The 23330-nt window shown below is 42.2% G+C and overlaps 1 protein-coding gene across 4 annotated transcripts in view; it reads left to right on the top strand.

Moving 5' to 3' along the window:
• Positions 1-23330, top strand: part of PCDH15 (protocadherin related 15) — a 721430-nt gene that overhangs the window by 84691 nt on the left and 613409 nt on the right. Inside the window, exon 1 of one of the 4 annotated variants that reach the window (XM_035329711.1) lies at positions 10687-10706. The exons of the other annotated variants lie outside the window; for them this stretch is intronic. The gene's annotated coding sequence lies outside the window, so the exon portion shown is untranslated. Of the gene's footprint in view, positions 1-10686; positions 10707-23330 lie in introns of those variants that run through there. 4 annotated transcript variants of the gene reach the window in all.

The raw sequence follows: 23330 nt of genomic DNA, 5'->3' as shown, positions 1-23330 counted from the left end.
TGACAACAAAAATAGAGCACTTTACAAGGCCGTGTTACAGAGGAAAGAAAAGCTTAGTTTACGGCAAGGGTTCACACACTAAGGTTCCTTCATTGTAACAATGTAAAAATTGTTCATTCTTTTCTCCCCACCCCTCATTCTTTAATGGTGTTAGAAATCTTGGCATGGCACTTTCAGCTGTATGTATAAGCTGGTGATTTCGAAAGGAAATGTGACCTGAAAAGGAGTAAGAAGATCTTGTGATAGGCAGAGGCTTCATTGTAGGTTCAAAAAGGAAACTAACAAAAAATAATTTGAAACCTTAACACAAATTTAGTCTGTCAAATTACCGCAGAAAGCTTCCTAATTAACTTTAGGGGGAGAAAGAACAGCAGGAAAAGCAAGTTGTAACTGTGCACTGAATGAGCACGCTATCCTGCAAGCCATTTACCATAACTGAAATTAGAAATAAGTTATATGCATCCCAGGAGTACTAAAATGTGCCAGCAGAAAGGAAACATTCCCTTAAATTAAAAGAAAAAAAGCAGGGTTTTTCCGCACTGTAATAGTAAAGGATGTCCTCATTCTGTGTGGTTTGTAATTTATTTCAGATTGAGGGGAGGTGGGGGGAAACCAGGAGGTAATGCGTGTTAGGACCAGGATGCAGTACATGTCAAGGAAGAAGTTTTATGGGCTTGTACCAGAAAGCTTTTCCTGACGCCCAGGGAGAGCAAATGAATCTTACTCACTCTGAACAGGACCAAAAACCTGTCTCCACAAGGTTAGAGAGAGCATGAGCTCCGAGGGAAGGGCAGGAGGTGTTCGGGGTTGAATTGCAATCAGCTTGTGCAGAAGCAGGACTGGGAAAACACATTTTGTAAGCAAGAATTACAATTGGGCCCCTTGGGTTGCTGGTGAAATGAATCTTTAGAGTTATGGGGGCTGGGGGGAAGGGGAGGGAGGTGGTAGAGTCTGCAAACATTTTTTCGGCAGTGTTTGAAAGAAGCTGTCAAATATTGGAAGCTCTGGACTTGAGGAGAATCATGGTGCTTCTCCAAGTCATGACACTACGTGTGCTGCGGTGTTTGCGGCAGTCTTCTCTGGGTGACTGCACCCAGTCACCCAGAGAAGAAAAGCACCCTGTGTGGTTTTCAAGTGGTGAAAAGCACCCTGGTGAGCTTTTCCAGAATACTGACAGGAATTTTGGTTGAGGGAGTTAGTGTGGGTGAGCAACAGTGGGGGTCCTCACTTCGTGAGGCAAGAAGGGTTTCTTCACCAGGCCCACAGAGGGAAGGCACTGGTCATTCTTCTCCTTATGCTTCTGTTATGGCCAAGGCAGAACTTGGTTTCATTTCTCTTTTCTTCTCTGCTGATTTGGAAAGGTTCCTCCATATTGCAGCAGCACACGTGATCTTCTCTCCCTTGGAGTTTCCAGAGCCTTCCCCGCAGGCCTGGCCTGAGGGCATGATCCTTCTCCCACCTCCCTTCACTCAGCAGCTTCGCCTTGGACAAGGCACAAGGGGAGCTGGAGCTCTTCTGGTTTTGCTGGAGGGCACCATGAGGGATTTTTCTCTTTCAAGAGCCCTGGGCTCTCCTAGAGGCAACTTTCTTCATTTTATTTTCCCCCTCTTCCCATAAACCTAAGCTAGGGAGCAAGAGCTGCACTGTGCAGAGGAGAGAAAACTCTGAAGATCAGCAGAATATAATTTGATTTTTCCTCCTTTTCGGCAGTTGATGGTGAAAGGAGGAAGGGGCAGTTCTCTAGCAGCAGGGAGTATAGTGCTGCAGGAGGAATAGGGTGAGCTGCTGTTCCCTGGCTCTTGAAGACCCTCGTTCCTTTGTGTACGCGGTGTGGGTTGAGCCGTGGCTGGGGACATCTCCCTGCTCTATCTAGTCTGTCTTACTTGTGTTCAGATCATTTTGTCAGCACCTGACAGCACACCTAGGCCTAATTTTAGCACTGGACATCACCAGCTGAGTCTGCTTTGTTTGTAATTGCCGTTCTCTTTTCACCCTGCTAAATTTCAGCGCTTCTTCGCAATATATTGTCTGTGAGTGCAGATGGATAGAGAAGAATGTGCATATTGCTGTTCAAAATTATGTTTAATGATGACTGAAGCGTGCTCATGGGGTAATCACTGCAAATTATAATTGATTACTGGGTCGCATTGCAGTTAAGGTTTCTTAGGGTGGCGTGGACCGAGAGTCTTTGGACTACCGGAGCTAGCTCAGAGGGAGCGAGTGCTTTTCCAGCTCACGCTCTTTCCACGTCAGGTTCTGGCTGAATGTGAAAATGGCAGGCTCTGTTATTTACTTCAAAATGGCTTTTTGAGTGCTGTTCTGGTATACATTACTCTCGCTGAGATTGTATGTCATGTTGAAATAAACAGTGAATACATTAAATGAAAATTTTTATCTTGGAAAAGTGTCCTACACAAAATCGTTCCTATAGTTATCATGTATTTACATCTATCCTCTTTCCATTAAAAACAACAACAAAAACCACTAAATGGCAGTATAGGGAAGAAAAATGTTGTACTTCAGAGAACTGAAAAGTTCAGAGCCTAAGAAGAGCCATATTCTTTAAGGGGGAGGATGTGTGGCACCGAAGATCTGACAGCACAGTTTTGTAAAGGACTGTCAAAAGATGCTTTTGAAAAATGAAATAGGAGATTGTAATTAGGAGACAAAGGAATCCCCCCCTTTTTTTTTTTTTTTCAGATAACCCTTGCTATCTGAAGGGCTTAAACTACTCCTAAAAACTTACTTTCTGTTCAGATTAGAAAAGCTCTTGTCCCATTCTTCTAGACAGAAATCTCATGTGCTAGCCTTCACTTCATTATGAGTATCTGAGACTGTTTTCCAGATTGTAATGATTATTAATTGAAATTGCATTGAAATGATTATTAATAATGTCTTTTCTGTCCACCATGGTACCTTTGCTGTTTAGCCTGACCTGACAAAAATATTTTTCTGAGGGCAAACTAGCATGCGAGACCCACAGTACCACTGCCCTGGGCATTGTCCTGCAGGGCTAACAGAGGGGGATGGTGTTGGCCACTGTGAGCGAGAGGCCTTGGTTCCCTCACAGAATACAGCATAATAAAACACAGGTGAGGTTGCTTAGAGGACTAGCTGGTCTTTTAGTCCTGGGAGAGACATAAACCTCTTGGCACGCTGGTATTTCTTTAATTGGGCTTACAAGCTGCTTGGCAGTTCTCCACATCGGATGCGTATATTCATTTTGGCGTACTGTAGCTTAAGCTGCTGAAGCACCTGGATGTATATATATATATATATTTTTTTTTCTCAGAATACATCCCTGGTTGTGATATTTCACATCTGCCTATATTTTGGAAGAGTCTTATTATCCAGGTTTTATCAATGCAGCAAGTCAAAGGGAGAGGCCAGGAAGGTCCAGGGAGTCGAAAAGGACACGGAACTGGGTTAAGTGTTCATCACTCGCTCTGCTACAGAAACCGAAATACAATCCCTTCTGTCCTGGTAAAGTGCTGGTGACTTTAAAGGGCTGAGCATCCGAAGAAGGGTCGTTCTTGTAGATGCCTTTGCTGGATTTACCTGGCTGATGCTGGCATTTTGAGAGACTTCAAAGGAATTTGGGGTACCGTGGCATTTTGATTGGCAGTCTACAACATTCAGTCTTCAGTGGGCATTAGGGTTAACACCTGCATGAACACACAGCCTTCTGTGATTTTTTTGTCACCATAAATGTTGTTCTGTGTTTCCTGGATGGAAAAACAGGTGCATCCTGTTTTTTGCTTGCTGCTAATTAAATATATTAATAGGACATCTATATTTAGACAGGTGCAATCAATTTTTATTTTAATTTTATATTTTGGTGCAATATTATTAATGTAGATTTCAGAATGTGTTTGTTAAATTTATGTCTTGCCTATCAAAAGGAAACTGTGGGAAGTATCTTTGCTCTCTTTTGCAAGTCATTTTTCCACCTGACTTGCCTACTACTTGCTCTGGAAGGAGGACAGGTAGACTTTCTTCATTATTTATAGACAGAGATGGTTAAAACTTATTATTTTTAAGGAGTAGATGGTATTAGTCACAGTGGTAAGCCCTAAGGGCCTTTTTCATATGGCCCTTTTTTATATGAAGCGTTGCAGAAACCAATAATGCTGTACTGTAAAATACTCTTCGAAACTCAGCAGGCTTTATTGTTGTTGTTGTTTTTTTTTTTGTTTGTTTGTTTTTTTAATAAAACACAATGTGTATATGTACTTAGTGAAGCATGAAGAAGAGGGAAAATGAAGCAACATCAAAAAACATTGTTACTTTTCCTGTCATTTCTTCTGAGGATAATTGAAAACACCATGATTAAGAAATTCAGGGATGTTGTTTTATTTTTTTCTAATATATAGTGCCTCGATCTAAACCATCTGAACATTTTGAGGTGTTTGGTTTTTTCTGTGGAGGGAAGAAAAGGGGAACATTTTTCTCAATTAAAAGTGAACAGTTATTAATTTCAGTACTTCATAACACACTGTTAGCTTTTTTTTTCTTTAAAAAATAATTTTCCAGTACTTAGTATTTGTTTTCACCCTCTGCAGGAGGGGGATGCTCCAGATAAGAGAAGATGATGAAATTCTTGAAGGGCAAAACTCCTCTGGCTCTGCGGATACTTCTTGCATAGCCCAGTGTTTCCTAGCTGAGATTTGGCACCCTTAAGTAACAAACTGTGTGTTAAAACAAAATCTGATGTATCCGTATGTAGGTTCTGCCTGTGCCCCTGTCCCAGCAAGGGGCTGATGGTCAGAGCTCTCCTCTCCAGGTGCTCCTGCCTCTGTGGCTTCCAGCATGCCTGGAAGCTGTAGCAGGCTCAAGGCGATCCAGTGGTTCATGTGCTGCAGCAACATATTTGTTTTGCTTCAGAAAGAGGAGTTTGTCTTCTGTTTGAGAGCTGAAAGAAGATGTAATTTGCTCTGGCTGGAGAGGAAAAGTCTGGCTGCTGCTCGTTGCAGCTCTGTTGGTTTGCTTGGCCTTACACTGTCATGCAATTACTTTAGTTTTCTGTTTTCTCTTGAGCACTTGGTTTCCTGTCACAGGTGATTTGATGTGAAAATTTGGACAATAAAACTGCAGAAAAGCCTTCAATGGAATATTCAGGTAATTCTTGAAGTACAAAATTTGATCTAGTTTCATTTTTTTTTTTTACACCCTGTTGTTGATGTAACTTGACAGCAGCATTGTGTAGGCTCCTGGGGAATTGGACCCAGGAGTTATTTGTTTTTTAGAGTGCACGGTTGTGGGACACATCATTCAGACACCCTCTTGAAGACTCAGTTGCACGTAAATATACAACATATGTCTCAGGTTTCCACAGGAGTCCTGCTCACTTGTGTTCATAACAAAAGTGATGTAATAGACTGATTCTACTTTTTTTTTTTTTTTTTTTTTTTTCCCTGAGATCCTTCTGCTTTTCCTCCCTTGTTCATCCTTAGTTTGGTTTATCTGTGGAAATTAGGCTTATAGGGTCATACAACCCCTTTTGTGCACTTGCCCATTTTCATTTCTCTCCCTCATGTTAATAGGTTGTGAAAATATTGGACAGTTCCAACCAAATTTGACCCAGTGGTAGATATTAAAAAAAAGTATGAGAGAAGGCATCTGAGTAAAGGATGATGAGTCCCAGCTGAGTTTAACTTTGAACCCTTGGCTGTTTCACTTTTGCACAAACAGCCAGCTTATTGCCCTGCAAATCTCTGTCAAATTTCTTTTTAAATGCTTGATGAAGTTATTTTTTTCTCAGCGCAAATACTGCTCCCTTATTTTGACAAGTCCTGAAGCCCTGCATTGACAGCACCATGATAATTCATGGTTTGTACCAGTAATGGCGAAGACATGATTTATTAGGGTACACCTTCTGGTTCTGTTAGGTTGCAGACACAAGTTTAATGTGCTTTTCTTTCCACAAAATCTGTATTTTACAAGGGAAATCGGTCTCCTTTTACAGAAAGCAGAGCATCAGGCCAGAGGTGTGTGCACTGGGGTAAACACAGACGTGCTTGGGCATCCAGACAGCGGGCTGTTCTTGGTTAGCTCTTTGAGGGATGTTTTGATGTTGTGTAACTGTCCCCGTTTTAAGAAATCATCCCTCTATCTTTCTGGCTCCTTCTGAGTTGTTTCCCGTTGATGATGTCCTGAAGGCTTCGGAGAGCTAGGGAAATTCTTTGTCTCAGACTTGCTATTTAATACTACCTGTTTGTATGTGAAAGCCTGGGTTCTTTGTAGGTCCAAGTTCCTTCCTCAGTCGTCTCTTCGTACAGCTGCATACTCTCCCTGATGGGGGAAGCATGAGGCTTGGGGCAGGGGCGGTGGGAAGAGTCCTTAGCACAAGCAACGCAGTGCCTGGTAATTGCTCGGAGGGAGAGGGGAAATGGCCCCGCTGGAACAGTTCAAAATGCCCTTTCTGAGCATGCCCCGTGTGCAGAAGGAAGCCTGGTACCATGGTGGTTTATTACATCGCTCCCCTTTCCGTGTGGGCAGTTGCTAGAGTTATCTTAGCTCCTAAGTGCAAACAATGAAATCAGATATTTACACTAATTTTTCCCTCTGCCTGTGGATCTCAAGCTTAATTAACATAGTGCTGGATTTTAGATCTCTCCCTCGCTTTGCTGCTGCAGCAACTCTTCTTCCCTGGGCAGGAATCAGGCTCCAAATGCATGCCTGATGTGATGCATCCCAGGCGAGAAGTTAACAAGCGTAATTTATTCTCCTGGCCAGTGCAAGTTCTCTGTTTTAACTGCTGTGTTAAACCAGGGAGGTTTGTATAAATGTTTCCATAGGTCATCAAGTTAATTCCAACTTCCCAGCTCATAAATGTGCAACTGTGGAAACCTTCAGTGCCTCCGTAGCCGTACCCGAGGTAATCGCCGCCACATGATGTTGTGGTGGTCCTGAGCTGCTTGCCCATGCCTCGAGCAGGGTGGGCATGGGTTGAGCTCAGGGAGGTGTGTTTTTAATCTCTGCCATTATCTAAACAGGCTTTTCCAAAGTCCATTTTGGAAGGATTTCTTCTCTCAAAGGCACTGTTCCTTTTCAAGCTGCGACGGTTTCAATGGAAATAAAGATCATCTCTGGTTGTTATGATCTGTTAAACATCTGTTAGTCCACAAAATTTTGATTGCTGGATTTTCAGTTGTAGCCGTTTTTATTGGCAAAACCCTTTTCACACCTCTGCCCAGAGGAATTAATAATACTAAATTTTCATCATTATTTGTCTTCTTTTATTGGATGCTTTTGGTTTTTATGCTGAGTGCATGCTGTTAAAAAATTCCATTTACTGAGTCTGTGAATGCTGCAATTAAGAGAAAAATTGTTCTAGCATATCTGAAAAATTAAGTTATTGTCTTGTAAGTGCCAAAAAAAAATATCATTTTTTTTTTAGGAATCTTCAGCTAGGAATAATGTCAGAGAGGAGCATGCAGCAAATGACAGGTCTGTTCTGGAGCATCCTTTAATGTTTTTCTTTCTTTTCTTTTTTATTTTTCTTTTATCTTTTTTTTCTCTTTATCTCTTTTTATTATTTTTATTTTTTTTTATTTAAGCACTAATGTTGGGTCAGGCTTTCATACCATAATTAATGCCCCACTGTTACATTCAGAAAATACAATGCAGTTCTACAGGAAATTTAGATGCTGTTGCGCTCTGCTTTCCTACTACTTGAATCCAGTCTTGACCAAGTTGAAAGCCCACAGCATCTTTTCTTATTATTTTTTTCTTTAATGTCTATATTGTTACTCTCATCTTGTTATCTTTCCTGCTGCTTGCTGTTGACGGAGCATGTTTTGGTGATGGAAATACTGGCTTCCTCATTTTCTGTTTTTGGTTTTCATTTATTGTAATGAGAAGTTCCACTGCGAACAAGCCCAGTGCTGAAATTTTCATTGCTTTTTCTCTTCTTCAGTGAATTCCAAGTCTTCAAGCAATGAAAGTGAGCAGCAGATTTCTTTTTCTTCCATTGTTGCTGCCTGGTATCCCGTGGCACTGTATAAGGCAACCTGTTGCTTCTCACCGGTGGAGTCCTTGATAATTCCATTCACTCTGTTTGCAGAAAGAGAGGCCAGTTCAATATTTTCGTGCTGTGCTCTGTGTTTCAAATTTTTCAGCAATGTCTTGAGCTGCTGCCCAAGAGAAATTTTCCCCAGAGGCTACAATGAGTAACTGTCAGCGTGGCTTGCTATTAAAAAATGGATGCAAAACTTAATCTGGAGCTGCTGCAAAGTAGTTCCGCTGTTGCGCGCAGGAGCCAGGCTGTTTAGACTTGACACAATTCAGGTGGTTCTTCAGCCAAAAGCTGCCTGACACTTCAGCGAATGAAGCGACGTAGCCTGTCTTAAAGCCACACATCTTTCAGATGTCAGGAGAGGCCCTTCTTCATTGGCGTGGTGGAGAGAAACTACTCCATAAACACAGTGCTAAATGCAGCAGCGTGCCCTGGGAGGACTGCAGGTCCATAGTTAGGACTAATTTGTGCAGTGAAGCAGTTGAAGGTGACCCCATGGGTACAGGGCGCTGCTGTCTGACCAGTGCACCAGGAGCATGGATCAGGGCTGGCATCAGCCCCAGGTAATCCTGACCCCAGCCTTGCAGCAGACTGGTCTCTGGTGCAGTTCCCCTGCTCCTTGTCCTAAGTTACAGCCCCAGGGGGTCTTTCAGCTCCTCAGTCTCAGATTTGCCATCACTGTAGTGTGAAGAGGATTAAAAGAGTAGAGGTAAATTTAAGTATACTTCTGTCTGAATTGTCCTGTCGCTATCAGCCCGTACAGTCCTGAAGCCTTCATTCACCTTACACTGCTGAGATCAATCCAGTGCATCTGGAGAAATCATACCCTCCTAGAAATGGAAATACATCATAAAATTGTATTTTAAGTTGCTGATTAGAAAGATAGTGAGGGGAAAGACCTTTTTCCAGAAGCTACTCACAAACAGAAAGTCTTACAATGTTTTGTGAGATGAGAATGAACACTAATGATTGTTTTTGTGCGTGCGTGTGTTTTAATTTTCAAATACTTGTTCGCTTGAGTATTGGAGAATAATTTTAGGCAAGAATGAAAATCATATATAGATACATTTATGAGTCATAAAATTGATACATATCATAGTTTTTTCTTGAAGATGGGTCACGGGTTCACCTTTCTAATATATATAATTTCACCATTCTAATATATGTAATTTCTGTAGTTGTTTTCCTAACTAGGGTCAGTCTATTGTTCATTTTGAAGAGTTTCTAGCATCCTTAGAATTACAGAATCTGACAGATGGATTGCTCTCCCTAAAGGTAGATGTATATGCCCATTTAAAGCTTTATATATATATATATATATATATAAAATTACAATGTCTTGTGCTGAAAGTATGTAGGATCTGCATGTGTACTTTTAGAACGTTTTACTACCTGTTGATGATTTTCTGTTGCAAGTATTTGTTAACAGCTGATACTGCAAAGCACGATGTGCTATTTGATTACTGCGTCATTGGTTTGTGGTACTTATGATAAAATATCATTTATTTAGTTATTATTTTTAGCCTTGCCTGAGCCACGAAGGGCAGTTTGAAGGCTTTGTTTTGATATGGGGGAATCAGCCCCGGTGTCATGGGGCCTGTGAATAGCTTCCCAAAAAAACTTTGTAATTGAAGTAAAGGAGACACCGTGCTATGAATGTATTTAAAGTAGCTTTTAGTGGTATTAGAGAGAAGGCCTTCCAAACAACCAACCCCTGCTGGGGCAAGGGTGTTACCACCTCCACTAAAGAAAGAGGATGCACAGCAGCATCTGAGAAGCTTGGTGTTGTCAAGGCATGCTATTTGGAAGGTCTTTTCTGGGAGGGAACACCTAGGAGACTAGAAGCTGGGCTGGCTGCCTCGTACCTTAAAAGTACTTCTGATCTATGGAGCTATAATTTGTTCTTTATAAATCTGAGGTGGCCCATGTAGCCAGAAGGGGAGGGTCTAGTGACCTTCATCCCATCCAAACCTGGGGTTCCTCGGTTTTGAAGAGTGTTAATGATTAGGAACTAATTGCTCTGCTTTGGGTATGTAGCATTTTGCTGCAGGAGTGCAGGATTGTAGCTGAGAATATGTATTTTTAGTTGCAGATACCACAAGCTATGTGCTTCTTTGTGCTCTGACTTGTCGAAATAATAGGCAACATGCTTTACTCTTCCCTTCCTATTTCTGCTTTAGGTTATTTATTTCTTACTTTAGGTTAAATGTTTTAATCACCTTTTTAGTTTTGTCAGGAGGCTTGAACCTATTTTGATGGCTAACACGAGCCTCCTTCATACTAGAACAGAAACGACCAGGACATAAAGAATATCAAACATTTTTCTTCTTAATCTCTCTCTCTGTAACATGTAAAGGAGATCAATGCTGTAATTGGGATGCACATTTGGTCTGGCAAATAGACACGTGGCGTTCTGCTCAGAAGAATTTACTGCAGCATTGATTACTGGAATATTATAAATATTTGCTCAGTGTTGCAGTTCAAGTTCTGTTTTTTACTTCGCATATTCTGTCTGCCTTGTAAGACCTATCCTAGAGGAGATAATTTAAAAACCTTGTAATTTCAGAAAATTCATAGTGCTGAAACCAGCCACAAAATTGCAAGGGAGTGATAGAACAGATCAAAGGACATGGGGAATCCATTTCTGCGTCTAGATGCCCAGGAGATCAGAGGCAAGGCCAAGCAGAAGGTAGCTTACATCCTTTTCCTTTTTTTTTCCTCGTGCAGGAAGGATAATACCAATTTGTATCATTTTCACGCAACAGACTGTAGAAATTTTGCCTTATTCCTAGGCAGAGCCTGCTTGGGCAATGGGAGCTTTTGGTGTCTTCAATTACTATTTGACAACACAGACACAGTGAGGAGGGCAGCTCGTTTCTGCTGCGCTACAGCCACCTGTCTGTGACCCCCATGGCACAGGCTCTGCATGAGTACACGGCTGCTGCTGCCCCTGCTTGTAAAAGAGCTCAGGCTATGATTGCTCAAGTGCAAACATAAAAAGCTCCACGCTCCCTTCCTTGCCCCCCAGCACGAGGCTGGTCCCAGATGCTGTGCTGGTGTTTCGTTTGGAAATGCATGACTTGAGCTAAGAATAGCTCTGTCCTGGAGCTGAAATGTGTCAGTCCCCACATTCCTATGTGTTCCACAGTTCACACCCTGATGAATTGCTCGTGCTGGTAATGTTCTAACATAAATAAATACTGAAGAACATAAATAAGCAAAGAAGAATCCAATTACCACCTAATTCACAGGAAGGCTGTGTTTCTGACTATGGAAATTGCCCTCGGCAAAGGGTAACCGTGATTATTACACATTCCAACAATAGCAAGAAACTCTCTGTTCCCCTCTAAAAAATAAGCTGTTGTGGCAAAGGAAGAATAGTCACTGAAATGTTTTTAACTTAGGCCTCGTAGCTGTTAACTGAGAGTTATACGTGGATTTCTGAGCCAGGGAAGCCTGACCCTAGGCTGATACATGCATGTCCTTCCTTCTTGGCTCTCTCAAGGGCCCTGCCCTTCGCTACTTTGGAAATGTCTGGAAGGGATAAGACAGTGCTTTTCTTAATGCCTGAATGGATGTTGTCCATCAGCTGTGCTGTGTGCCTGTACCGGATTTGCATTCGACACTCCTGAGCCTCTCTGGAAATTGTATCCTTAAAACAAAATCAGATTTGGGACTTAGGTTCCGTGTTTGTCGAGATGGATGTTGTTTGACCTGCACCACGTGCTTCTCGGGGTATGGCATTGGTGGTTGTTTCAAAGTATGCAGGATAAGCCACATCACTCATCACCTTTCTCAAGCCATTCTAGACCCCAGAGGAGGAAAACACGGATAAAGTAGACACACACAGCATTTTCTTCTGTGAAGTTAACAGAACTGAGCCAGTTTGACTGATTGTCCAGTTTTTTGTCTGGTTTCTAGTCTGCCTGAAGGTAAAGGTGCCTTAACGGTGGATGGTTTCCAAGTAGATGATGCGTACATTTCCTCTGTTATCATCTGGCTTGTGAGCCTTGACTTTCAAACATCACAGTGTGCTCCAGCAAAACCCAGCTTGCATCTATTTTCTCCTTCAGAAATACTCAAATGGAGACCTTTAGGGCTCGTGTGGAGGTAATCTCATGAGTGGTAATTCTTCCTGATGTCTAATAATAAAAAGGGATCTTTCCTAATAGCTGGGGGTCTCAACCATTGCATTTCTTATGCCTTCTGAGGGACTTGCATGGCCTTGGTGGATGCAGTACCTACTTGTTCCTGCCTTCTGGTGCTTTGTTGCGTGCGTAATGAATGAAACATGCTGAGAATCCTAGTGACTTTATAGTAAATAGTTGTTACGCTTTTTTTGGAAAATAAATATTCAGATCCCTTCAAACTATAACCCTATAGACCTTGTCGTAGAAAAAAGAAGTGCAAAACACATTTTAAATGTCTTCTATCACTTTCTGGTCTTTGTCCATTCATTTTTCTCCCTTAAAAGGTAGAATCTTCTGTTACTATTATTCTAATAGGGTTGCGTTTGTTTTCCTTTGTAGTGGGCAGGAGAAATAGTGATTTTCAAAGTGTTCTATCTTGGTTTGAAGTCTTTGTTTTTAATGCCATCGTGCATTGCTGCTGTTAGTGAAAATGTGCCTTGAATATCACAGGTGCTAGCCCAGTCCTTTGCTTTTCACAAGTTAGTTGTGAAAGTAGAGGGAGAAGCACTGGTAGGCGATGTGCTCAGGTTTCTTTCGCCTCAAACACAATGACAGTGTTGGCACTAAAACTGAGATTTACAGTTCTCCACAGCTGCGAGGCTACCTTCATCTTCTATTCTTTCCTGCCTTTTTACTTTAAAATTTCTCAGAAATTTGAACAGGAATAATGGATTTGAATAAATCTGTTAAAGCTGGATTATGAACGTAAGTGTTTGGTCTAGGAAGAGAAAGTATGCATTTCTGCAGTGTAAGTCAACGGACTATCGCAAATGTGGTAATTGGGCTCTGAGATGGCAGTTCTTATTCTTCAATAGAAATGTGATGAAAACATTGAACGAAACAATTTCTTTACTTAACTTCGGCTTTGTTTCCAGCTGCTCTTTTCTTTTGATCCCCTCTGAAGACTGTCTCTTCCATGTATTGCTGTCTCAGGTTTGCAAAGGGTGTACTTCTCCACTTCCCAGCTGCCTGCCGCAAGATTAGCCCTCTTCTTTATAAAGACCAAGAAATACTACCCTCCTCACACACTGATATATTTTGGATAATGAAGCTAAATGCTTACAGCCAATTAAATTCATCTGTGTTTTCTCAAATGTTCTTGAGAACAGACTTACGTGGATGTGTGTAATAATAAATACAGAGCAATGTCAGCCTGGACTCCAAAGGGGTGTTACTCCATGTGAAGTACTGTTGAGTTCATTCCTGCGTTGGAGAATCTGCTCTGAATATCTACATTATCAGAGTTGGTACACGAAAGAGCTGCAGAAACTGATGATCTTCAGAGAAGAATGACTTGTCCATTTTGTTCAAACAAAAACTGTTTTAACACTATTTAATGCAGTGGTGTTGTAATACAACTTCTGTCTGGCTAAGTATCTATACATCATGCTATACTAAAGTGCTCTTTAATCTAGTAGATGAAGACATAAGAAAGCCTGGCAAAAGGATTCAGTAAAATTCAGATGGCAAAGCCCAGATTTGTAACAGTTTAAAATAGCCCTGAGACAGTTTACAGAAGGATGTTGTGGAAATCTTCAGAAAGGGTGACATTCCCACCTGTGAGGTGCAGTGTGTTGTCTCCACCAACATACTAGTTTATTTGAAATAATTCCTGTGGAGTGTTGGAGTGAGCCCTAGCAGCAATTGTAAGTTGGATCTGTACTGCCTACTTGCACGTGGGACTGTAGATCTGTGTCCAAACACTGATGTACAAGGCCCTTCTTAACTTTCCTTTCTTTGTTCCAACTGGGTTTTGGCCTTTCTTGACCCACTCAGGACTGAAGTTATTCCAAAAGAGGGCTGAAAATCTGCTCAGGGTTATAATTTCACAGTTAACCTGGGTTAAGATGGTGCAAAACCTGGGTTGTGTGCTGTCTGTAGTTGCTGTTGAGCAGCCTTTGCGTGTTTTTCTCAATCCCCCGCTGCCCAATTTCCATGCAGGAAGGGAACAATGAGTGTGGCTTGCTTTGTCCTCTGGATTGTTCATGTGAGCTTGCTAAATCAGAAGTCATCGTGTTTATTCAGATTTCCTCCTTTTTGCATGACTACATGTTGTTTTCAAGTTTTCGTTACTCAAGCAGTATTCCAGAGCCACCAAGATGCCAACAGGAGCCAGAGCTGCTGCTTTGGTAGCGTGAGGCTGGGACCTGCTGCCAGATTGGTACGTGAGCGCAGTGCGTGTTTTCTGCCCATCTGCCCTGCGTTTGGGGCATCTTATCTCTGAGCTATTGTTCTTAGGCACAAACAAGGTAAGGAAGCAACTTTCTCTGCAGTCGGTGTTGCAAATACTGACGTTGTTTGGGTCTGAGTCGGAGAATGGCAGCTAAAGGAGGGAGCCACCAGCAGCATTTGATTTGGGATGCTTTTTGCCATTTCTTTTGGAATAGAGGAAATTTCTGGTTGTCAGAATTTCTGGTAGTCCTGCGAGACAAGGTTTAGGCAGAATATTACAAGAACATTGTAATTTTTTTGGTTTAGTAAGTAAGGCAGATGGAAAGTGCTTGATCCGTTGTGTGTGGCCCCAACACCTTAACTGTCTGGTTCTGCGTCACCTGATAGAGCAGCAGTGGCTGGTGACTTTGGCTTTTGGAAGGATGAGACTGAATTAGATCCTTGTTCAAGGAGAAAAGGAAAACACTCTGAATTTCCTGGACACAGCTCGCATATGAATATAGGACATAATGGCTGGAGTACATGTGGGCCTGGGGAATTTGCATGCATTAGTGTTGCAAGCCGAGATTGCATTTTTCAGTATACGCTATTGGGTGAGCTGATTAAATTGTCCTTGGACAAAAAGCCATAAAGTTGCTTCAAACAGGAAAGAAAGCTTGTGGGCCAGGCAGAGGAATAGAAAATGTGTGCGTGTGAGAGGCAGGTAGCGTCCACACCAATTTCATATTTAAAAAGCCTGATTGCAAACAATTGTCATAACCACCTTAAGAGCTTAATTAAAGTGCACAGAATTTCAGTTGCCTTTGGAATTTTGCCTGCGTGGTTCAGCACCTTGTGTCAGCCCTTTCTTTTCTCCCCTGGGTCCTGGGACGTGACTTGGCCCTGCAGGGGAACGTTGGGCAGCTTTGCACAGAGGTCTGCAGAGGTGCGCTGCTGGCCGCTGCAAGAGGTGGGCGGCTCCTGTTCCTCCATTCCTCATGCTCAGTGGGAGGTGAGAAATGGGCCTTACAATGCATGGGACGAATGGAATAAAACTTCAGACAGCATATTTGAAAAACTGAGAAAGAAATGCATCATGCGCCCACTTGGTGTAGTGATGCCTCGGGCCGGCTGTCGGGAGAGATGCTTTCTTTTTGGGGAAACAAATGCATGTTTTGAAGGGAGCACTAATAAATTTGCAGCTGGTGAATGCCTAGGCTTAGGACGTGCTTTTTGTAGTACATTCCCTTTCATCAAGACACTTCAACCAGGATGTCAGAAGGAAAAGTGCAAGGGAAAGAAATGGCACAATTAGCAGTTAATTTAAAGTAACTAAAGTGTATTAGGCCCAGTCAAATGAACTATTATATTTTTGTTCCTTGTTGTTTGTAATCTCTTAAGTATGAGTCATTTAAAAGCCAATCTGGCTTGGTACAGTGCGTGCTGTTTTATAGTGTTTTCTCCTTGCCAGCATGAGCATTTCCTTGTTAATGTCTCGCATCTGTTCTTTGTAATTTAGTGATTATGTGCAGGCCTCTGTGTCCTCCTTGTTTGTTTAGAAAGGACAGTGGGAAGCTTCATTTACATGAGATTGAATCGATGGCTCTGATTTATTAAAGTTTGGGCACCCTGAACTGCTTCTTTGCCGGTCTGTGTAAGTGGATATTTTTAGCTGAAGATGAAAACGCGGACGCCTGGAGAAGATCGGTAATCTGCAGTTAGAATCAGCTGAAAGTTGTGGAATTGTTTGCAAACGTATGCTGAGATCTATATTGCTTTCTTATCAGTCATGCTCAGGCTCCTCGCAAGCATCTATGATGTGTTTCTGTTTTAGCGAGTGTTCAGAGAACAAGTTTTAATTCCGTGGGTATCGGCGTTCACACAGGCACAGGGTATTCATGCCCGAACAAGAACGGTGGCTGTTAAATAAAATCCCACTTACGGCTTGATACTGCTGGCCGTTCAGACATTCGTATGGAATCTGGTAACATCCTGTCATTTAGGTGACGGATTGCGTTTAACAATATGCAGTATGAAACAGCAAATGGCCAGAGTCAATCATGTTCAGAGGTAAACATAAATTATTTACCTGTTTTGTAAATGCTTTAGAACCTTCTCTGACACTGAGGTACTCAAGTACACGATAGGGCAAACACCGTCAGATAACTTAATAATTACGAATGGTTTGACTGGAGCATGTAATGAGCTTTTGGGCATTATAGAGGAAGGTTAATTATTTATAGCAGAGTAGACCCAAGGAAAATAAATCAGGTTGTGGAGGCGATACTGTGCAATTAAAGAACTGCACAGGACTGGAATCTGATTCTCATCTCTGCAACAGCTATCTGCTAAACCTTGAGCAAATTAATTAGACCTTTGGGCTCAGTCTAGACTAGAATGTAGATGCTGGGCTCTGAGAGCCAGGTATCCTGAAAAGGGGGAACCTGCATAAATGCTCCCTGTCTATTGTTTATCATGTGCTTGTCTGCATACGCATTCACATACACGTTATCTTGTTCCTGATTTGGGGGAAGATGTTCTGCCCCAGGGGCTACTAGTGTGAGCAGGGAGTTACAGGCAAGGCCGGTCCAAGTTTGGGGAACATCTTGGGAGCAGAAGCCAGATACAGCAGTTGGCAGAGACCAAAAGGCAGGGCCTGGGCTTGTGGGAGTCGCAGAGCATCAGTGCGGAGCACTGCTGTGACCAAAGAGCCTCTGTCGGGGTCCTGCCGCCCCTGCCAAGCGGTGGAAATGGCCAGTGGAGTCACCGACCAGTTCTCAGTTAGTGCCATCTCCACTGGATGAGGGTTGAGGCTGAACATGGAAAACTTCCAGGCTGAAAGTGATCTTTTTTTTTTTTTTTTTTCCTTTATACATGTGAAGCACTGACGTACTCACGTACCATGTTGCTTACTTGGTGGTTGCCAGGTTCGAGGTGGAGGTTTTTTCTCTGCCACTCTTGGATACCACTTGATTTCTGTGCCTTTCCATCATTTATAGGATAGGGTTCTTCGCTTGAAAAGCAGGTACTGTATGGAGGTATGAGTTCAGACCAAGTATGCCATAAAACTTCTGAGAAAATTCTTGTAGCCACCAGCAAGCTCAGGTCGTTGGGTAGCCAGAGACACAGTTACAGGGGTTTTCTCCCCTTTTCTGGGACACCCCCCCCCCAATCCCTTTCTTCGTTTTGAACTTTTCTCCGAGGCCTCTCCAGCTCTGATGGTGGGAGGGACAGTGAGCAGCAGGCTGGGATTCCACCCTCCCCATCTCCCTCTGGACTTTATAGACCTCTGCCCCCCCTCTGCTGAGGCATCACTCTCTCCTGCCTGAAAAGCCTGAGCCCTTCCCTCCTCGAACCTTTTATAAGCCTATCATATCCTTCTTGAGATTAGGGACAAGAGAATTATGTCTGAGAAATGTGCACTGTGGGTTTTATACAGTGACAAATTAATTTTCTCTGTTTTGTGTTCCTTTTCTAATTATTTCCATTTATATGTGACTGTCAAGGAGTCTGAGCCCATTTTGTCACAGAACTGATAGTTGCAGCCCCACGTTATTACTCCTGCGTGTTGGTATTCAGCTCAGAGCCCATCGTTCTGTTTGTAAAGCCAGGACCTTCACCCCCCAGGTACGTTACTTCTTCCTGGTGCGTGTATCACTTTGATTGCCCAGTCACTGAGATGTGAAAGGTCCATCTGCAGATCTCTGCAGGTGGTCCTCATCTCTACTTGCCTTACATACCTTAGCGTTGTACACAGAGTGTCACCTTCCTCTTTTCACAGCTTAATTAGGAACCTGGTGGACAGCACAGCTCCTGCCTCGTCTCTCTGCAATGCCCCGCTGTGAAAACGTGGACTGTTTACTCCAACTTTCTTTCTCCTGTCTTTGAGCCGATCATTTACGCATGCAAAGACACTTTATTTCCCCTAATATTTTCTCAGCTTCCATAAATGGAGGCGTTGCTGACTTTTGTGGAGGGACTTGGATGGAAACTGTCTCATGAGAATACAGGTTTCATATTAGTGATGTAAGATAAAGTTTTACTTTGTGATTATGTCTCTGTCTAAAATACTCATCATGCCAGGCATATAATGGCTTTCAGTGTGCTGTATTTTAAACTGCAACATCTTGATTTCATCATGTTTCTACGTTTTATGATTACAGTAAGGATGTTGTAAAATTACTTGCATCTGTACTGTACGTTTCCACTTACAGAGGGGCCATTGATATCCTCCACTTAGGAACTGTAGTCTGTATGAAAGATTTAATTTTGTTTCCTATCCAGGTCATCACATTAGATATACAGTGCACATACTTCTTCTATTCATGATATTTAATATATTTTATACCTAAAGTGACATTTAGATACAAAGAATAAATTTACTTGGCTATTTCTCCATATCCTGTAAGAGCTACATCAAGAATCACATTTGAAGTACTGACATTTCCAGCAACAATAGCTGTATTGTAAGCCCACTGGATATGTTGACAAAATCAAATTTTGTTAGGAAAATAGATATAAAAATTATTTGTAATAAAAGCGGGGAGGGGGACGGGCATTAACAAAGTACTGTCAATCCCACCCACTCAGGCGCAATATGAAATCTGGCATTTCTCTGCTGAATTGATATTGTCATAGTTAATGCTGGAGAACTGCCAGAAAATTATTTGAAATCTCTTTTTGAATCTGAAATGTGGAGGCACCAGGCAGAGGATTCCCTGAAGACAGCGAGCAGGAAAGCTGTCTGCAGAGCAAACAGAGAAATCATCATTCTTAGCACTGGCGTATTTTTAGATTTGCTCAACCTGGTGAATAGACTCAGAATGTATTAATTAATCGTACAGTCACAACTGCTGAGAAACTTGGTGTTTCTACCCATGATTAAGAGCGATTTCAATAATCATTATTTTGATGATTGTTTTTCAGTAAAACTCAAATACCAACGTCAGAGGTGTAAAATGTTTTCCTTTTTTTTTTTTTTCTTTTAGCCAGTTGACTTTGAAGTATCCGTGATCTGACTAAACACAAGTATTAACACAAATACATATGATAAATGTGGCACTTAGAGAATCAGAAATGCTCAGTTCTTTAAACAGCTCACCCCTGTGTTGTTGCTCTGAGTAGGAAGCGTGGGAGTCAGAGCTGCCACTGAAGGAGAACAACCTCATAAAGAACCATAGCATCCTCACTCTTCCCTGCCTGGCATCTGTGATACCTCTGCTCGGTTTACCAGCTCAGCTGAGCGATGGGAGACTGCGTAGGACCAGTTTATCCCTTGGAATAACCGCAGGAAGCTATTTCTTATCTTCAATGTTTTCTGTACTTGTTAGCACTGACAGCGAGACTTTGAGCCTTCAAAGTTTGCACACAAGTCCTTGATGCGTAAGTGGTGTAGAGGTAAATGGCACATGTGTGTGCGTGTTCGTTCTCCCAGGGAATGCCAATATTTACTTTTGCTTCATTGCAGCTTGGAGGAAAACTGTCAGTGCTGAAGGGTGTTATAGACAACACTGTGCATTGTTTTGGCATGGAAGAGGTGCGGTATTTTGGGGTTTGCATTTCTTTCAACTCAGATTTCTTTAACCTTTGCTCAAGGTTAAACTGTTTTCTGAACTACATCTGGAGTGTAAAGCATAGTGATAATGTTAAAGTTTGATTTCAAGTAGAATATGATGAAAACTGGGGAGTTTGACTTCTAGATTTTCACTGGAACTTTACCTGATGTAACTTTGGTGTTTCATATTATATCGGAAACACAAATCCGTCAGGCAATACACAAAACAAGGAAACGAGAGAGAAGGCTGGATGTACTTAAGGTACATTTCATGGTGTCCTTGAAAACTTAATTTGCGCTTGTCGTGATGTTTTTCAGAAGGTCAGGTCACATAGCTAACAGTTGTACAGATGTATAAAAGCCATCCTGTGTCTCTAATCGTGCTGTTTGCTAAACTTTGGCTTGTTGCTGTTTGCAGGGCAGAAAACATGGGGCTTGTGAGGTGTGATTCGCAGAAAGCTGTCGCGGTGGGTGGCACGAAGAGAAGCGCACTGGTTGTGCTGCTTGGCGGAGCTTTGTGGCAGCGCTGCTCTTGATGCGAGTTCAGCTGTCAAATGGATGTAGTAACAGCCAATTTTCCTCATTCGGGTATCAAAGCTTATTCTGCAAGGCATTTCAGCATTCTTCAAATAAGTCTTAGAATGTAAAACATGATGCACGGTTGAATTAGATTAAAACAGGAGTGTGTATTTCACTTGTAGGCTGTGTTGAAAAATGGCTAGTCCTGAAAGTCTTTTGCCCCTGCTTTAAATATCTTACTACACTGACAATTGTTTGTTTTTGGTCCAGAGCAAAACCTCTTTCCTTAGGCATTTAGCGACCATGAAGACCTAGATCATGGATCAGAAGATCTGGGCAGTATTTGCTGTATCTGGAGGATATGTCTGTGGCATAGACCACTTGAGCAGACATGGGAGCATTTAACTTTTTTATAAGCATTCCCATTGCACCCAGAGGAACAGCATCAGGACTGCAGATCCCGAAGACAGTGGACTCTAGAAAGTTCTGTATAATGACTTCTAAATGCTTCACCTCATGGGATTATTATGGTCTGATTTAATACCTCCATCAAGGCAACATAAAACCACAATATTTTTTCAGTACTGTTACAGATCTGTAGATGTATGTATTTCAATACAGCACACGTTGATGTATGCCTTGGTGGCACAGGGAGAGATTGACGATAAGGACTGGAATTAAGTGGCAGACTACCACTTATTTGCATTCTTATTTCAAGCCAAATGGTCAGGCTGATGCTACAGAGCTCTGTCAATGTCATGCTGATGTCTGCTGTGCTATTTTCTCTGTCCCTCTGGTTTGCCTTTGTAGTGTTTGTATTTTGTCTTATGATATCTTTTGGGTTTGCAGTTAAGAAAATAATTACTTTCAAGGGATATCTTTAAAAGCTTACAGTATAGGCCAGGCTTTCCAGGCTGTGTTAGGGCCAGAATTTAAACCATTGCATCGCATACATAGCTTCAAAGGTTATACGACGTGCTTTGAGGCGCTCAGAACAATTTATTTTCAAAAGTGTATGGAAGTTATGAAGACGACTTTCACGTGTAACAGGCCTCGGAGCAGTACTCTGCCTGGAGAGAAAGTGGAAGAAACAGCAGAATGGATCTGCTCAGTCTCTGCTGTTGCTGGGTGCTGCTTTCTGTCTTCTCCCTTTCTGGAACCCCCCAGTCCAGCAGCGTTACCAGCTTGGCAATTATTGACTAGATTGTTCCAGAGTATACTAGTCCTCTCTGCCTACGTGAGCCGTATCGATTAAAAAATACAAATCTTTGGTGAATTGTAAAAACAGTCCATGGCCGTAGTTGCACTGAATGCTACTGTGAGTCAGATATTAATCAAATATATTGCTTTTTATATTCTTTGGGGACTTAAATGGCAGTGGCACAGCGCTGAAGAAGAAACCTGCGTCATGGTGGGGAGAAGTTGGAAGCTGTAGTTGGTATAAATGGACCACATTAGGTAAGAAATCAAGTATGCAGATTTGGCTCACCTCTAAAGGAAAATAGATCATTTGGCGTTTTTCTGTAAATGAAGAATTCTTCATTAAAAATAAAAAAGACTTGGCGTGAAGGAGATGTATTAGTAACGAGATGCAAGCGGCTTTCCGTGAGGGTTTCCTGCCAGAACATACACTTGAGGTGGAGAACGAATGGGAGACAGAAGAAATGAGCCCGAAAATTCCGCTCCTTGGGAATGTTACCACTTGTGTAGCTGTTATTCTTTTTGGGGATTCAGATGCCATCCCCCAGGTTCTCTTTTTGATCCTGTGCCCCTCTATATATAACTTTGCTCCATCGTTACAGGCTGCCCGAGGAGCTGTGGGTGCCCCATCCCTGGCAGTGCCCAAGGCCAGGCTGGATGGGGCTGGGGCAGCCTGGGCTGGGGGCAGGGGGCCCTGCCAGTGCCACGAGGCTTTAATCCGATAATTTGTCTCTACCAGGATAAGGTTGTTCCTTGTACTTTATATTCATGAATCTTTTACATAGTAATTGCTCATATTAGAATACTTCTTCCCACAGGAAGCATTCTCATTAAAGTACCTCCCTTCATGTAAGAGCGATAACTTTTAATTTTTGAACTACATTTTATTTCGTACGCTTTAAGTTAGGTGCTGGGAAACGTGCTGTTTGAAGGCCTTGGCAACTCCCATCCTTACATTTTTGAGTTTTAGTTTGTTTTCAGATGATTTTCGAGATACGTAGCAGTGGTGTCATGTGAGCACTAGCTAAACGTTACTTTAAAGTGGTGGAGAAGAACAAATGGATTGGAGGGGGAGATTTGGTGGGTGAATACAGGGAAGATGAAAAAAAAATGTCAAGCAAAAGCTGCAGTGCTGCAGTCTCTCCTCTCTCATCCACATGCATACACGCTTGCTGGGAAAACAGAAGGAAATTTTGTCTGGCTATTAGTATAAGTACCCAGAACCCAGTACGCTTTGAAAAAGTCGCTTGCTTTCTTGTCTTTGTTGAATTAAACAAGACTTTCAAGTCCTTTTTCTCAGGGAGAATTACTGGAAAGTCTATTTCTCCTAATTGTTTCCCTGCTTGTTTTTCAATTTAATAAGGCAGTTTGGTAGACCTGCGCTTCGAGAATCATAATTGACTTGATTTTATTCTTCATTTCTATAATGGCTTTTCCTCTCTAATTCTCCTTTTCTCCCCAGTCCTTGACATATTTTTAAGAGTTCACGTTCACCTTGAACTATTTTATTAATGTGAGCACACTTGAGCAGTGGAAGATTGCCAGCGAGGTGTAGGAACCGTGGGCTACATGGCGCTTGTCTGGAGGAAAGGGCCTGTGCAATTTGTGGTGGCTTTCCTTCTTCATAGCACTGACAACAGGAAGGGGAATGGGTGAATTTCTTCTTGCTGGGAAGTGAGTCTTGGAGAGGCAGCTTTTT

The sequence above is a fragment of the Oxyura jamaicensis genome, chromosome 6, assembly GCF_011077185.1.
Source record: "Oxyura jamaicensis isolate SHBP4307 breed ruddy duck chromosome 6, BPBGC_Ojam_1.0, whole genome shotgun sequence".
NCBI lineage: Eukaryota > Metazoa > Chordata > Aves > Anseriformes > Anatidae > Oxyura > Oxyura jamaicensis.
Note: the sequence above shows the minus strand (reverse complement) of the source record. Positions and strands in the feature narration are given on the sequence as shown.